Genomic DNA, 17,680 nt, shown 5'->3' with positions numbered 1-17,680 from the left:
TTTCATTCTTCCGGTTAATGTTTACTGAGCACTTACTGCGCAGTGTTCATTGTCTCAGGTGCTGGAAAGATATCCATAAATAAAACAGATAAAAGTCTCCTCTGGACCTTACTGTCTACATGTGTGGAAAAATAGACAAATAAGCATAATAAATATTTACAGTTCTCGTCTTTCTCTCCCTTTTTTCATCGAGTCTATACATGGCAAGACTCTGGTAGATGAAAGGGATTGAGGACTGAAGAGGTTATAGGTTTTTATACTCAGTACATATAACATAGCTGTTTAATTCTGGTCCTGTGGGATGATAGCCTATGTTCCACCCCTTCCACCTACCCCTCAGCCCTTTTAATGTTTTTTACTAGCAGGTTGTCCCAGGACTGATTTGATAGTCCCCTCTAGTCAGTAAATTTAGAAAGTTGCCTTAAAGATTTTATGTTTTCATTATAATATATTCTTAATTACTACATCTTTATTTCAGAAATGACCATTAAGAAGTAGATGCCCAGATGCAAAGTGATGAAACAGTCCAATTTGTCATAAAGTAAGATGCAGCTGTGGATTTCAACCAGATTAGTAAGTGTGGCCAAAGTTTTTTTTAACTTTATACTTATTTTATCTACTTTGAAAGACATTTAATAAAAAATACAGTGGGCATTAAAAAGAAGTGTCAACTTGTATTTACTTGGATTGTAGTATAAATTCTAGCAATCCAAGGTGTATGTCTGTGCTATACCTTTTTAAGAACCATAGAGGTAATATTATAAAAACATAGCTTTAGAGGAAATACATGAAAAAGAGTCATTCTAATACCACTATCCAAATACAGCTACTCTTAATTTTTGGGTATTTGTTTTCCCTACCAGTCTGTTCTACACATTTAAATATATATATAAATTTGAGCATAGTGTTGCAGAGACTTATGCTTCTTGTATATCTTTTTAAATTAAATTTGTCTCAGATGTTTCTCCCTGGGAATAAAAATGTACCTTTTACTAACAGGGTTTCTTATTGGAGTAATTAAAATGTTCTGGAATTAGATGATGGTTAATGGTTGAACAACTTTGTGAAAATAGTAAAAACTGCTGAATTTTACACATTAAATGAATGAATTTTACAAGTGAATTATACCTTAAAAGTACCCTTCAGAATATCAAATCTTGGCTAGAGTAAAACCAAAAAACCAAGTACTGATGTTTTGAAATACGAAAACGTGCCCACAACATTATGTACCTAGCAAAAATGATAAACTTTTAGAATCCACATTCAAGAAGCTAACCTTCAAGAAACTACCATTTGTCAAGGTTAGGATATGAAGTTACTTGTAATGATTATTAAAATACTAGCTTTTCCAGTGTCTTGCCAATGGGTTTCAGCCCCGGGCAAGTTCACTATGGATTCAATGTGACCAAAGAAATTGACAGCAAAACGTTCTTTGGGGTGAAAGGGTTTATTATCTGGCTTGTTCTCCCTGTGGTAGGTCAAGCAGTAGCATCTCTGCCTCTGCCCAGAGCACTGGGCTGAGCTCTCTATATAGCACAATAATAGCTTATTGCCTAAAGGTCTGGACGCGGTAGCCTAGCAACAGGTGAGTTACGTCATCAGGTGGTTTAAGTTCAGTGAGGATCCTGGCCATAGGAAACCCAACTTCCCTACACTTCACCCCTCCAGGATTCTCGCCTTACAATCTGTACACTTTCAGTCTTCTGCAATGGACCCTGTGCGAGAAAGCTGGAGCACTGTGACCAGATTCCACAATAGCAACAGAGGATAACAACTTAGAGATAATAAAAATTAGGATACAGCAAGATTTTGATACAGGTAACAAAAATTATAATAATCCTCAAACCAGAGGAGGTTCCTAATAACAAAACTTTTAATAATCCTCAAACCAGAGGAAGTTCTCAATCCACAAAGACTTTAGGGTCGATAAGACACATGTTTTAATGCTACCGACATAGGCAAATCCTGTCCATCAGGTAGGATGCATGCAAGAGAGTGGTCCTGTGATAGGACTGAAGCAAAAGAGGGATCCCCTCCAGGTCTAGTATACCATACTTTTACTCCTTTCCCTGTGGGGGTTGCTGAAGGGTCTATATATAGTGCTACTGGAGGTGCATGCACTGGACATAATGATAAAACAACACTCCCCGGTAAGATGCTCCTACCTTCTGACTGTTCAGGATACACTACTGTGACCTTTGGTGGCCACTCTACTGTTATTCCAGGAATACACAGGAGAGCCAGCCATCGTTGGTCCAGGTGTCGAAAGGTCGAAGGCCACATCCACTAAATGGAGTCTCCGGGATTCAGTGCAGTTGGTGTTGGCAGCAAGATGTTATTCTGGTGGCCAAACCTCAACTTCAGTGATTCTTCCTTGGTTTGTACTTGCAGTTGTATAGGGGAGGCAGCCATATGCGTTCACATGTCTACGGGGCTCACGGCTACCTTTCGGGGTCTGTTGTTCAAACACCGTAGCATGGTCCATAAGCAGACTGAACATCTCCGCAGACTATTGGTATCTGACTTTAGTCCAGATTTTAGCAAGCTATTGTGCCCCTCTATCATGCCTGCTGCAGTAGATTGCATGGCACATGAAACTTTCATTTGATTCCCAGCTGGCGCACTCATTCCTGCAGTGTATGTCCATTAAAATGGGTGCCCTGAGGAGGGTGGAGCCAAGATGGCGGCGTGATTAGAGCAGTGGAAATCTCCTCCCAAAACCATATATATTTTTGAAAATATAACAAATACAACTATCCCTAAAAGAGAGACCAGAAGATACAGGACAACAGCCAGGCTACATCTACACCTGCAAGAACCCAGTGCCTCACAAAGGGGATAAGATACAAGCCACGGCCTGGCAGGACCCGAGCGCTCCTCACCCCAGCTCCCGGCAGGAGGAGAGGAGTCGGAGCGGGGAGGGAGAGGGAGCCCAGGACTGCTAAATACCCAGCCCCAGCCATCCGCACCGGGAATGCAGATACACAGTGCATGGGATGCTGGATACTAGGGAAACAGGATAGTAAAACCTGCGAGCGGGTCCCTGCAGCCAGTGTTCCCGGGACAAAGAAAAGCGAGTGCTTTTTGAAAGTCTTAAAGGGACAGGGACCCCACAGCTGGACAGAAGTGTCCCGGGACACTCAGCCCAGCTGCTGGGAATCCCGGGGAACTCCGGACGCCCTAACCCCCTGGGCGGCAGCGCAGCTCAGAGGCCCCTCACGGTGATAAACAGCCTCCCACCCATTCCCCCTCTGATGTGGCTCCGCCATAGCGGAGCAGCAGCCTGAAAGCGGCCATGCCCACAGCAACCACGGAGCTTACTCCACAGAGGCCGGGCAAGAATCAGAGACCCCGTCTGTGCGCAGCTGCCCAGGACAAGCGGCTAGGGATCACCATTCTCCCAGGAGAGGAAGGCCACAAACTAGCAAGAAGGGACGTTCTCCCAGCCGACACACGCGCCAGCTCTCCACAACTACCTCTATTGCCATGAAAAGGCAGAAGAATTTGATCCAGACCAAAATCAAAGAGACAACCCCTGAGAAGGAGCTTGGAGAGATAGACCTAACCAATCTTCTTGAAAAAGAATTCAAAATAAAGGTCATAACCATGCTGATGGAGCTGCAGAGAAAAATGCAAGAGCTAACTAACAAAGTAGGGAGAGAGACTACAGAAATAAAACAATCTCTGGAAGGATTTAAAAGCAGAATGGATGAGATGCAAGAGGCCATTGATGGAATAGAAACCAGAGAACAGGAATGCATGGAAGCTGATGCAGAGAGATAAAAAGATCTCCAGGAATGAAACAATATTAAGAGAATTGTGTGACCAATACAAAAGGACCAATATCCGCATTGTAGGGGTACCAGAAGAAGAAGAGAGAGAAAAAGGGATAGAAAGTGTATTTGAAGAAATAATTTCTGAAAAATTCCCCGAACTGGGGGAGGAAATAGTCACTCAGACCACATAAGTACACAGAACTCCCAACAAAAGGGACCCAAGGAGGACAACACCAAGACACATAGTAATTAAAATGGCAAAGATCAAGGACAAGGACAGAGTTTTAAAGGCAGCTCGAGAGAGGAAAAAGGTCACCTACAAAGGAAAACCCATCAGGCTATCATCAGACTTCTCACCAGAAGCCTTACAGGCCAGAAGAGAATGGCATGATACATTTAGTGCAATGAAACAGAAGGGCCTTAAACCAAGGATATTGACTGTATCCAGCATGATTATCATTTAAATATGAAGGAGGGATTAAACAATTCCCAGACAAGCAAAAGTTGAGGGAATTTGCCTCCCACAAACCACCTCTACAAGGTATTTTAGAGGGACTGCTCTAGATGGGAGCACTCCTAAGGCTAAATAGATGTCACCAGAGAAAATAAAATCACAGCAAAGAAAGCAGACTAACTAAAGGCAAGACAAGTAGTGATTTTACAGCATCTTACTATGCTGATGGACAGTGACTGTAATGGGGTTTGTGGAGGGTACTTGGTGAAGGGGGGAGCCTAGTAAACATAATGTTCTTCATGTAATTGTAGATTAATGATAACAACAACAACAAAAAAATTAGTCTCCTGATCACTCTCAATTACCTGTGGTCAGCCATAGGCAGCAAAAAGACGCTCCAGGCCTTGTTTGGTCATCTGCTGGTCTGCACAACAGGTGGGAAAAGCAACCAGAAGTCCAGCTGTTGTGTCCACACAAGTCATCACATACTGATATCCTTCTGACACAGGTAGAGGCCCAATGTAGTCTATCTGGCACCTGACGAGGGGTATAGGCCCCTTAACTATTCTCCCATGTTGCTGTGGAACTCGGTGTACATCCCTTTTGGAGCACATGACACATTCCTGCCGGGCTCTACTAACTTCTTCAAAGGTCGAAGGCAAGCCCCACCGATGGTCTACAGCCCACATTGTCTTTTGCCCCGCATGCAACAAATGCTGATGTAGCCATTGGGCTACATCAGAGGCAGGCTTTCCTTGTAACCAATGTTATCTGGGCCAATTTATCTGCTGCATCATTTCCTGGGGATGCCAGTGGCAAATGACCTGTCACATGGTATACTGTACCACAGGCCCATAAGTCTTGCCACAATTCTTGTCCCCAAAGGGGTCGGGGACCAACCAGCCAGTTGGCATGATACCAGGTTGGTAGCCACAGGGTCAAGCCCCGATAGACAGCTCAGCTGTCTGTGCAGACAACTATAGGGGAGGGCTCCTTGCGGATCACAAGCCAGACAGCCTGCAACTCTGCCCATTGGCTGCTCTTACCCTCACCATCTTCCATCCATATTGTCTCAGTCTTACGATGGAAAGCTATGGCCCTCCATTTTGGGAGCTGCCGACTGTTGGAGCCATCTGTGTACCATGCATCTTTGGGTATAGGGGCTCTTCCCTCCTAATAGGGACTCTACTACTAATGGTTCAAAAGCAAGTTCTTCCTGCTTTTCACTAGTATATGTCACTGGCCCCAACAAGCATTGGAGTTCTTCACTCAAGGGGCTACTAGAGAGGGCACTACGCTGCTGTAGGTAAGCACCCCACTTGGCTAGTGTGGGTGTTCGTGCCACACCACTCCTTGGCTTTTGGGTCCAGTCTCGTACCCACCCCAAGATGGCATAGGTGGTTATTACCTTTTATTGGGGCCATTCCAGTGAAGGGTTCTGTAGCCAGCAAGGCGTGGTACACGGCAGCCAGTTGTTTTTCTATCAAAGTGTATCGTACCTCTGCCCCTTTCCAGAGTTGTGACCAGAATCCAACGGGTTGGCGAGTTCATTCAAGCCGCTGCCAGAGACCCCAGCTGTAACCGTCTTCAGTGACATGAACGTCCAGCTCACAGGGCCTTGATGGGTCTATCACAGTCAAGGCCTGCATGGCCTTGACTGCCCGTTTTGCTGTAGTAAAGGCAGATGCACATGTCTCATCCCAGTTCCACCTGATGCCCTTTTGTACCAACCGGTATAAGGGCTTCAGAATTTGTGCCAAGTGTGGGATAAACACTCTCCAGTATCCTAGAAGACCCAGAAACTCCTGTAGCAATGCTGCAGTTGTGGGGGTAGGAAAGGCCTGGACTTTGTGTATAACTGCTTCTGGTATAACTTTGGTCTTACCCGACCCCCAAGAATTTGACAGACAAACCAGGTCCCTGAACCTTGGTGGTGGTGTTCACAGCCTATCCTTTCTCCTGTAAATGTTAACAGCAGTCTAGGTGCTGCACCTTCTAGATCTGAAAGAGAATCAGACGTGAGCATAACATCATCAATATAATGGTACAGCCACACCATTGGCAGTTTCTCCCATGTAGCCAAGTCCTGGGCTACAAGTCCGTGACAGATGGTGGGGCTGTGGAGGTATCCCTGTGGGAGGACGGTGAAAATCCATTGCCGTCCTTCCCATGTGAAGGCAAACTGTTCCTGACTTTCCTGCTCAATGTCAATGGAAAAGAAGGCATTAGCAAGATCTACCACATAATGGTATGTTCCTAGTTCATGGCTGAGGGTATCCATCAGGCCTGCAATAGAGGGGACAGCAGCATGCATAGAGGGGTATGACCTTATTCGGTTCTCTGTAATCCACAGTCATATGCCAGGAGCCATCTGGCTTTTTGACTGGCCACACTGGGGAATTTAAAGGACTGTGGGTGGGCTTTATAGTACCCACCTTTTCCAGCTCCTCGAGAGTTTCTCCAATCTCTTTATGCCCTCCAGGCGGTTTGTATGGTTTGGTATTAGTCACCTGCTGAGGCACAGGCAAAGCTATGGGTGGGTGCCTAGCATGTCCCCTCAGAACTGCCTTCACCACATGTACTCTCGGTCTGAACTCACCTGCAGTGGTCTGCAGCCATAGACCCTGCAGGATATCAATCCCCAAAATATACTCAGGCAAAGGAGATATATACACAGTATACTCCTTTGGGGGTAGACGCCCTATTCCCAAAGGGATTTAGGCTTTTTTTCACTCTGATAGCCTTCCCCCTGTATCCATCTATGATAATGGGTGTCCCATGGAACCACTCAGGGTTACCATGAATCAGTGAACATTCAGCCCCAGTGTCCACCAGAGCCAGGACATGTTGTATGTTCACTGGGGACCAATGGATAGCTATTTCAGCATGTGGCCTCCAGTTCCCCCCTGGTCCCTCAGGGTGAATACCTTGACTTCCCCCTCAGTCAAGTGTTGTTCCCCAATCACCTTCCTGTGTGTGCTCAATTGAGGTTGGCTCTCTCCCCAGCAGGAAGTCTTCCAAACACACAGGCCGGACTTGTGCCCCTGTCTCTGACCTCTGCCTCTTTGATCTTAATGGCTGGAACTGCTGCTCTGGTTTCAGGTATTGCCACAGCTCTAGTAAGATCCTGTTTGACTTCCCATCTAATTTCCTCCCATCTGCTCCTGCCCCTATTAAATCAACCCACATCTGCGTCCTAGTAACCTTCATGGGGCCCTGTGAATTATTCTTGTGGGTAACAGGTCTTATTTCTTTCTGGATTCTCATTGCTTCTGCCTCTCCTAAGTCTGCTACTTTATGTGTCACCTCACTTATGGGATGCCCTCAGTGAGGGGAAAGAATGACCACTAGAGACCCAAAGAGGGATGTAGGAGCTGTTTGAAGTACATTATTTCTCATCCCAGTAGTGAAAATCTCTTCATCTGGGCCATAATTCTCTCGACTCTAGATGGCATTTCTTATGCCTAACTCTTGTAGCACCTGTTGGAATTCAGCACATGTTTGCCATCTAACTGGACAGGATGGTAGATCACCCGGATTGGGCCACACAGCACGAAGTGCAGCCATAAGCCAATCAAGAAGGGAGTGACTCCCTGGGGTCTGATGTGCATTTTGTAATCGCTGCCTCAAGGCAGGCTGCACTGTCAGGGAAGACAGCATTCCCATCTCTGATCTCAACAGAACAATTCCATCCACCTCTAAGTCCCACAGACGCAGGAGCCAAGCCGATACTGATTCCGAGGGCTTCTGCTGAAACCAGGAGCCCAAATCCACTGGCTCGGCCTGTGTATAGGGGTGGACCATAGAGTGCTCCACGACCTGGGGAGGGGGCTGCTCCTGTCCTTGGGGAACTCTCAGCTGGTGGGTCTTTATTTTCTTTACAACCACTGGGTGTGCTTTCAGTACAGGAGGTGCTAGTGCCTCCGGCACCACCCCTTCATCTTTCCCCAGCTCCTCCATTTTTGGGGCTGATGACACCTTTCTCTCCCCTCCCCCGAGTGCCTCCTCTGCTACAATCTTTACCTTTCTATCTCAGTCTTCAGAAGGTGTCTTACTTTCACCTCAGTGCTTTGCAGCTGACGTTCTCATGCCACCTCTGCCTGTGCTTCCGTCAGGAGTTCGTCTTTTTTCTTAATGGCCTCTTCCTCCTTCAGAACACCTGGCAGCGCTGCCATCTCGTCTCCAATGGCACCTTGCTACCCATGCTCTTGTGCTGCCTCCTCTCACATCAAGGCCATCTCCTTCCTTAGGGAATCCACAGAGGTTTGCAGCTCATGTTCTCGTGCCACCTCCTCTTGCATCAATGCCATTTCCCTCCTCAGGGAATCCACAGAAGTTTGCAGCTCGCGTTCTCATGCCGCCATTTCTTGGGTCTCCTCTGTAGACCTTTTTAAGACTGAGAAGCATCCAACCCACAGTCCCTGCTGCCTCCCGGCACTCTGCTTCTCAAAGGATCTTCTTACGATGCTAAGAGCCACCCCTACTGTCTCAGGTGTCACCTTCACTTGCCTCCAGTCCTGGGGTGGGGCCCAATTCTCTAGGAGGCAAGCCACCTCAGACCACATACCCACTGGGGACAATCCACTGTTTCCCCATTCACAGGGGCAGCCCGCTGAAGCACCCCTTCCATAAGGGCAGCCGTCTTTTTCCTTAGTCAACAATGAACCCTTTCGACTTTCGCCAATTGTCTTGCCAATGGGTTTCAGCCCTGGGCAAGTTTGCTATGGATTCAGTGTGACCAAATAAATTGACAGCAAAACGTTCTTTTGGGTGTAAGGGTTTATTACCCGGTTTATTCTCCTGGCAGTAGATGGAGCACTAGTCTCTGCCTCCGCCCAGAGTACTGGGCTGAGCTCTATATAGCACAGTAATAGCTTATTGCCTAAAGGTGTGGAAGTGGTAGCCTAGCAACAGGCCAGTTACATCATCAGGTAGTTTAAGTTCAGTGAGGATCCTGGCCTTAGGAACCTCAACTTCCCCACATCCGGCTATATATCTGTGTAAGGTTAGATTTTCTTATATGATTATATACTTCAACCAAAACAACATATTGCAGAATCAGTTGTAAGAATCCAGCTGTCTTCTGTAAAGCCAGCCATTAAATATATTTTCAAAAATATAAAATAGTGTCACTTTTCTCACTAAGTTTTTTGGAAAATAGGTTTTTAAAAAGGTTCTTTATATCAAAATATTGTTTATGTTAATATGTAATAGGCTTATTATTCCTTTATATAAATTAATATTTAAAAAATTTCTCAGATTTAATTTCTAATTTGGTAAGTATCAATACATAGAACCTAATTAAACAAAAAGTTTTTGAAAAATCCTTAACTTTTTAAAGTAGGTCCTTAGACCAAGAATTGGTGAACTGCTTGCTGACCTACAGACAGCATAATGATGCTTCCTTTTTATTTCTGATATTATGCATTTGTTCCGTTTCCTGTTTCAAAAAAGAAAAAAAAGAGGACATGTCCCATTCTCACAGTTTTCAGATTATTTTCAAAAGACATATGTAAAAAAGTGATGGCAAAACATCTGCAATTGCATTAATTAATTTTAAAACTCCACAGGCCTAGTTTAGTCTGTGCATAAGTTGATTTCCATATTTTGTTTTGCAGATTCCCCACAAAATGACATAAAATTCAGTTAAAAACAGAACCCCCCTGGCAGCAGTGACACAATAGTAGCAAGACCACCGCTGGTTCCCAGATCCTGGTGTTTAATACAGTTCTCCAGTTAAAGGAACCAGTGCTGATTCTAGGACTGGGCAAGAGATACATAAGATCGCCTGGAGCATCTTGTGGTGCAAACAAGTAAGAAAGTGCTTAAACAAACCACAATGATAGGAATATGTCAAAGATACTTCGGAGCCAAATGAAAGAGCTCCTAATGGCCAAAGTTGGAATAATTTGAGCATGAGCAAGAAAATAAGTAAAGTATACGGTAGTATTGGATTATAATCTGAAGTATAAAATAGCTATCCATGGCTCTATACCGGTGAAATAATAGAACATAAAAATAAACGAAGGAGAGAGAAATCTGTGCAGAAGAATTCCAAGTTAGGTTGATACTCTTGTCTTCAACAAGGTAGGGCATAGCTCCCTACTCCCTAAGTGTGTTTTCTTCATAATGGTTTCCTTCAAAGAGTCCACTAATTAAAGGAGATTGGGAGGACAGCAGAGAAACCTTATAAACACCACCTCAGCTAGGTGATCAGTATTAACATCAACAGTGGTAAGTCATATTGATAGTATGCTTCAAGGAATAGATGTAATGAAAATGGCACATTATCCTCCCGAAAACCCATAACCTTAGTCTAATCATGAGAAAAACATCAGAAAAATCCTAGTAGAGGGACATTTTATAAAATACTTGCCCAGCATTCCCTCAGACTGTCAGGGTCATCTGACAAAAAAGAAAAAATCTGAGAAACTCTAATAGCCAAGAGGAGCATAAGGAGATGTGATTAAATGAAATGTGGCATCCTGGATAGGGTCCTGAAACAAAAAGGATATTATGTAAAAACCTAAGGAAATTTAAATAAAGTACGACTATATATAATGTATATTAGTTTATTAATTATAACAAATATACTATACTAATGTAAGATGGTACTATGAGGTAACACTGGGTTTGCATATATGGGAACTCTATTACCTTTTCAGTTTTTCTCTAAAAATTTTTTTAAAAAATAAAGTTTATTTAAAAAAAATACTGAGTTCCTTAAGGTAGATTTATAACCTAAAATGATGTACTGCACAACTTTTACCAGATTTTTGCTTATATTCCACTCGTAAATACATACTACCTTTAGAGCAATGCAAGTTTAAAAAATATCTAGTAGAAGAGTAATTTGCTTAAGGGTATGGCACAGCTAGTTCTTGAAACAGGCCCAACATTAATTATGCTGCATTTGCTGCCAGCTGAGGGCCTACTCACAAATGGTAACAAGTTTTTATATAACCTTAAGTCCTTTGGTATCAGTTAAAAATTTTTATCTTCAACCAAAATTCTTGAAAAAAAATATTGGCTGTACCTTTGAAAGTATAATTTGCTACCTCAAAAGCCCTTTCTTATTCTTTGATATAATTTTAACAGATTTTTAATAATGTAAAGATAAATACTGGTTTTAAATAAGTAGTTTATTTCTCTACTTTTCAGAATAACCTTGCCTTAGGTAGTTGAATGATGATTTGGTTGTCTTTTTATTACTAAAGCAAGTGTGACTGACTCACCTGACAGTCAGACCATGCATTAGGAAAAGAGCAACTCAGATATTTTCTTGTGGGGGTGAGGGGAGGAAATGTGTTCCTTATATTTTTTCTAAGAGACAAGCATATTAATTTGTAACATTTTAATTAATCAAAACGTGAAAATGTGCATGCTAGCAAACCCAGCAAACAATTTCAACCTTTTCAACAAGGAATTTAAAGCCTTACTTGGCTATCTTTTCCTTTGGTTTATTTATAAATGAAAGAATTAAAAAATGAGTTCTATTATTTGAAATTTTAAACAGACTTTTCCGTGAATTAGTAAGAAAGAAAATACTTCAAGAAAAATTGTAAGTACCTGAACCATTATTTCAGTAGCCTGTGATGTTCCATATTTGTGCTGTCCAATTATGTGATCTTATTCCTGTTTTAGCTGAAATAACTACCAAATAACTAGACCAAAGAAATACGAGATAATTAGGCCAAAGCTGTTAATGTTGGAATTGCATATGATAGATAGATAGTTCAAGAGGAACTGAAAGAAAATACTAGTTAACGTTAGGCACCTTTTAAAGTTAAAAATTAAAAGAGCTTAAGGGAGAGGATTAGGATCAGAATCCACCATAAACAGTAGTTTCAGTCCTGGAGTCTGTTCACCTTTACCTAGGTCCATCCCTAGTCTGCAGGAACTTCAAGGAGTGACCTACCTTGGAAGAAGTCATACAGCTTGGATAATGACTTTTAGGCAATTGTCTTGCCCAGATAGACTCTTCAGGCATCACATCTGCTGTAATTACTATAATCCAAATGCCAGTTTGAATCTATATGGTATGAACAGGAGGGCATCTGGTGCTGCCTGAGTCTTTGGGTATACTTGCTCACTTTGACAGCCACATGATAACATTGCTTCTAAGAGAAATTTTGTACTATATGCAAAATTTCCAGCATTTATGACATGCTACAATTCAATGCATTTTCATGAAACAGCTGTCAAGTGTTTCAGTGTTCAGGCAAATCTAAGTGATAATTTTGAGCTCAATTTAAAAAAGGGATCTTGCTAAATAACTATTAAGTAGCATATGTTAATTAGTAAAAGTGTGAGATTATTTGGTTGTAGTTTTATTTATCATGGCTCAAAAGAACAGTGAGTCTTGGACGCTCTGATGTCTTACCATTTGATTATCTTTTAGCATCTGGGAAGGAGCAAAGGAAAGATATTTTTAACATCCATTCATTAGTGAGTGTCATCTGTAATGAGCTGGTAGTTTTCATTGACAGGATACTATATATCATTGATTCTAAGAGACATTTTTCAATTTTATTCACTGAAATTTGTGTTCTTACTATCAGTGGCATGTCATAGTTCAATTGGCAACTTTTTTTTCTTAGTGGTATGTAAAAGATCAGCCTTAAAATCAATTGTTTCTGTTTTGATGAGAAACAGCATCTATCTCTATTAGTATGCAAAAGAATAACAACAATAAAAAATAGTGACCCCCATACCTGAGGAGCACTTTCTTGATAGCCTCTATTTTCTTAAACTAGACCAAGACTGGAAAGTAAGCAGAAAGGTTTCATGAAGCTTAAAATTGCTGTTATGAAGCTCATGAAATAATTACCATGTACTTTCACATAAAATATTCTTTTGTCTTCAAGTATAGGGCTTTATTTCACACCTATTCTTACAGGCCTGGATATCTGAGTGTAAGAGTCCCTGAGAATTTGAAAGAGTAAAAAAAGATGTGCACATAAATGTTTATTAAGCAACAGTTCTGGGGCTTTTTTACTTTTAGCTGACAATGAGAGTGAGAATAAACAAATAAAATTTAAAACCTATATTTAAAAACAACACAAAACCCAGAACTGGCTGCACAGTGCTATTTCAATATGAGCAGATAGCCTAACAACACAAATCACCCTGATTACAGCTTGGAAGAGATTCTTTATCAAAATTCTGTCTGGCTGATTCCTTTAACGGACAAAATGTATTCTGTTTTTTCATTTTGATTGGGGAACCTTTGTTGTTGATTAAATTTTCTCCTCATATAGCTTAATGGAGTTGCTAGAACACGTTTTACCCTGAAAGTGTCAGAAAAAAAGAAATAAAACTTTTGTGATACTGACCTGTCAGACATCTGGAATGGGATTTGATTCTGTAATCCCAGTGGTATCTAACCCTCTTCATGCGACCTATGTTGCTAAATGCACCAGAGTGCCATTTTTAGGCCTAGAGCTAAGGACTGGGCACAGGAGGTAAGAAAGTGTGAGGAAAGTAGTAGAGGAGAAAAACTTAGAGCATGGTGCTGAAGAGTGTTTCTAGAAGGCCCTCAGAAGGCAGTTATGCACAGATAAAACAGTTGCACAACTGCATTATTTTTGTTTGGAATAAACACAGTCTCTGTATCTCCATAAATTCTTAGTATTAGGGGGCCTTTCAGGATATTTCTCTAAGATGTGAATTCTTAGCATAAGTTTGCTCGCTGTGAGCACTGTTAGCCTAAGAGTAGTTAATACATTTTGTGTCTTGGCAGGTTTCCAGCATTGACTAACTAGGTTTTTGCCTACTTAAATTCTTCAGGCAATTTCCCTTGGCTGCTGTGTTCTTCACACTCTGCCCTAACCTGTTTTGTATGTAGTCTGCCTTTGAGCTCTGCTTAGACACTTCCAGCTTTTATTTCTAAAGGAACCTTTAATAAAGTATTGATTTGTATGTTCTTAAATTATTTGTTGTTGATTATAAAAGCAATTCTGTATAGAAAACATTAACAGAAAAATTCTTTTCATCCTACCACCCGGTGAACTGATGTTAACATTTTAGTGTGTTTTAGTATATATAGTCTTTTTCCTCTGCCTTTATGTATTTTGTGTACGGGTGGGAGAGAGAAAAATAAATGGTGATTTTTATTTTTTTTGAATGAGAATCCTTTCAAATTTGCTCCTAGGCATGAAGAATAATTTTTAAAATAAACTTTTTTTCAGAACAATTTTAGAATCACAGGAAAGTTGGAAAGATAGTTCAGAGACGCTCATATGCCCAGCTTTCCCTAATGTTAATCTTCTGTAACTATGGTACAGTTGTAAAAACAAAGAAATTAGCACTCATACAATCCTTTTAGCTAAATTGCAGACTTTATATATGGATTTCCTCAGTTTTTCCACTATTGTCTTTTTTCTTCTCAAATATCCACTCCAGACACCATATTGTGTTTTAAAAGAACAGTGTTGTCCTTTTATTCTGCTTAACTTTATACCATGAACATTTCTATGTCATTAAATAATACTGTAAATAATGCTTGCTAATGGCCCCATTAAAGTTCATCAAGTGGATACTTTTGATATTTTTGTTAACGATTTTTTTGGGGGGGGTGCATTTTGTGAGGGTGAGGAGTGTTAGAAAACACACATCATTTTTATTTGTGGTATATTTGAATCAGTTTAATGCTGGATTATAACAGTAATCATGAATACCTTACTCTAAAAGCAGAAAATAAATAATCAAGTTTGTGTTCCTTTGAGAATAAGTTTAAGAGCCTTTTAGATTGAGTTTAATGCAGAAACTGATGAGCTGGTCATGAGCAATTTGTTCTGAGGTTTAGAGTTACTTGGCCTGTGGCTTAACTTTGAGCAGATTGTGTGTGTGTGTGTACATTTTATATACACATAGTCAATATTTAGGTTTTTAGTATGAGTCTAGCAACTAGCATAATAAATAACCACCTGAGTTTGGAAATAGAGATTTATGGTATATTCTACTTACACACTTACATATTCTTTTTTGAAAATTACCCTTTTATTTACTTTTCTGTTAATTGGTGCTCAGAAAATAGTTTCAGCATATTATATAAAAAGTGAAGATGCCTAGAAATTGCCTTGTTAACTTTTTTGTATTGTAACTGTTTTGTTGATGTTTCTAGCTTAATTGGTTTTGAATAACTTGTAATTTAACGTGAAGTTGAAAGTTAGAGTGATTTGAAGTTAGTGTTTTGTTGTTTTAAAGAATAAAGTGCTAAAAGCCAAATGCTTTTAAAGAACTGTAGGGTGTACCATACCTAAGGAAAATAGTGTAACACCCATACTTTTTTAACCTCTGTTGCTCAGTTTAGTAAATATTAATCATGCTATAGTTCAGTCCTTGCCAGCAGACTAGTATCAAATAGTAAATTTATAAACTAGAGGTTTATTGCAAGGTTAAGCAATCATTTGTTAATTTGACACAGTTACTTAAGTTAATTATAGAAATAATAACTGAGTTGAAGCATATAAACATAGAATTCTAGTGTAAAATGCTTACAGAAAACAATGCACTGTCTCCATAAGATCAAATATGTTCATTCCTATTTTCAGAGTTAATGATAAATGTTTTCTGGAGAATGCCTATATTTTCTTATTGCTGTCTTATAATCATGTACCTTCTTTCTATGGTGCAATCTGTGAAGTGTTAGTAGAGAGAGCTACGTGATCTGTCATACAGAAGGTTCATCACTTTGATGTTGCTATAAGACAGTGTTTGATTTCCTTGTACATATTTCTACATTGCAACATCAAGCAGTAAACTGGGTTTCTTTGAGAGTTCCCAAGGATGATGATGTTTTTTCCCTGTGATTAAAGGTACTGGGATTGTTGCCATTGGTACTGATCACATTATTGAATTGGCTAAGGCAGAGTGACTCATCTGCTGGATTTGCACATTTGTTGGTGTGTTTTTATATCTTAGGGCAGGCATTATGGGCACTCAGACTTAATAGTGCAGATTTTATCAAACCAGTGTTGCAGAGTATAAGTATGTTTTGAGGTTAAAAAATTTCAGTATTAAATTATGACTAGTGTTATTAAAAGTAGATTGTATTCTGCATCATCTTCCATTTTTAATTTTCTCTTGTTTTATTTTTAGGAAGCTATTTTAGTACCTTTTTCTCAGGATTTGCTAAGTACACATGCACAATTGCTGATTGATAGATAGATGGTAGAAAAAGATAGATTCTTTTTTTTCTGTTCCTAAAAGCCAGAATACATGATTGAAAGTGATTTTGTCAAATTCAGTGTGACATATGACGTGAAGTGGGGAAGACTTTTTCTAGGTCTGGAAGGGATATCTAAGGTTCATGTCATCATCCATAATATAATGATACTCACTGTGGGTCCAGATGCTGTAGGGAGAATGTTCATGTTTATAGACTGATGCCATGACTTCAAGGTTGGACTTTGGGTATCATAGACAATAGAACACTATTAATTTTATTCTTAGGAATTATAAGTTCTCCTTGTATGAACTCTAGATTTTCTGCTTCTACAGGAAAGTAGTGGTGTATTTAAGATGGTAATAGAAAATGTGAACTGCCCTTTGTAGTGCAAACTGGCCCTTCATGAAATGGCACAAGCCTACTTTCTTATCTCCTAACATTTTCCCATGCATACCCTACCTTCCAGCTATAAGGAACTACTTGCTACTTCAGAAGCAGGCCACTTTCTTTTTAGAGCATGCACTCTTCTTGATCTGGCTTGTCTTTGCCCTTTGCAAACTTCCATCTCTTCTTTTAGGACTTGACTTAGAGGTCACCTTTCCCAGGAAGCCTCTCTTTTCACTTTTGTCTTTGTCTTTGCTCTGAGTTAAATGTTACAGCACTGTGAGTCTGCAACTCTGCCATGTAGTCATTTTTTTTTATCTGTCTCCCTCACTAAACATTAAACTTCTTGGAATCAGGGAATGTATCTGTTATGTTTATTTCTAGCATTTAGGTCAGTTCCTGGCAGAGAAAGTTAGTGCTCAGAAAATAGTTGTTAATTGCTTCAGGTGTAGATGGAGAAATGAACTCATTTTACGTTCTGTCCTTATTATTGATAGCTGTTGACAAATCATTTTTATCTATTGAACAACCTTTTGTTAGCTCAGTTCAAACAACTACATCTGAAATAACTGTTACTTTATTAGTATTTTAGATTTAGGAATGATGACAGTTTAAATATACCTAGGCATGGGCTTAATCTTTTTTGAGCATCCTGGTTTTACTTGTCTTTTACAGAGAAAATAGAAATGAGAGGAATCAAGTTTAAATTTCACTATAAGGAATTTAGATTAGACATAAAGTGTTTCCAGAAAATAAAGTACCAGATATTGAAGTGATTTGTAAGTAACGGATTTTTTTTGGAGAGTTAAAAATGGGAGTGTGAATGGTTATGGACTACAAAGGGGTTCACCAACATTACCCTTAGGATAAAAATCCTAAAGGAAGAAAAATAGG

At 40.4% G+C, this 17,680-nt stretch overlaps 1 long non-coding RNA gene across 2 annotated transcripts in view; it reads left to right on the top strand.

The window, feature by feature from the left end:
- LOC130682332 (uncharacterized) overlaps window positions 1-17,680 on the top strand; it is a 109,852-nt gene that overhangs the window by 52,240 nt on the left and 39,932 nt on the right. For both annotated transcript variants that reach the window (XR_008995544.1, XR_008995545.1), the window contains exon 2: window positions 479-573. This is a non-coding gene — a long non-coding RNA (uncharacterized LOC130682332). The remainder of the gene's footprint in view (window positions 1-478; window positions 574-17,680) is intronic.

Source organism: Manis pentadactyla, unplaced genomic scaffold (genome assembly GCF_030020395.1).
Source record: "Manis pentadactyla isolate mManPen7 unplaced genomic scaffold, mManPen7.hap1 scaffold_266, whole genome shotgun sequence".
Lineage (NCBI taxonomy): Eukaryota > Metazoa > Chordata > Mammalia > Pholidota > Manidae > Manis > Manis pentadactyla.
This window is presented reverse-complemented; position numbering and strand designations above follow the sequence as displayed.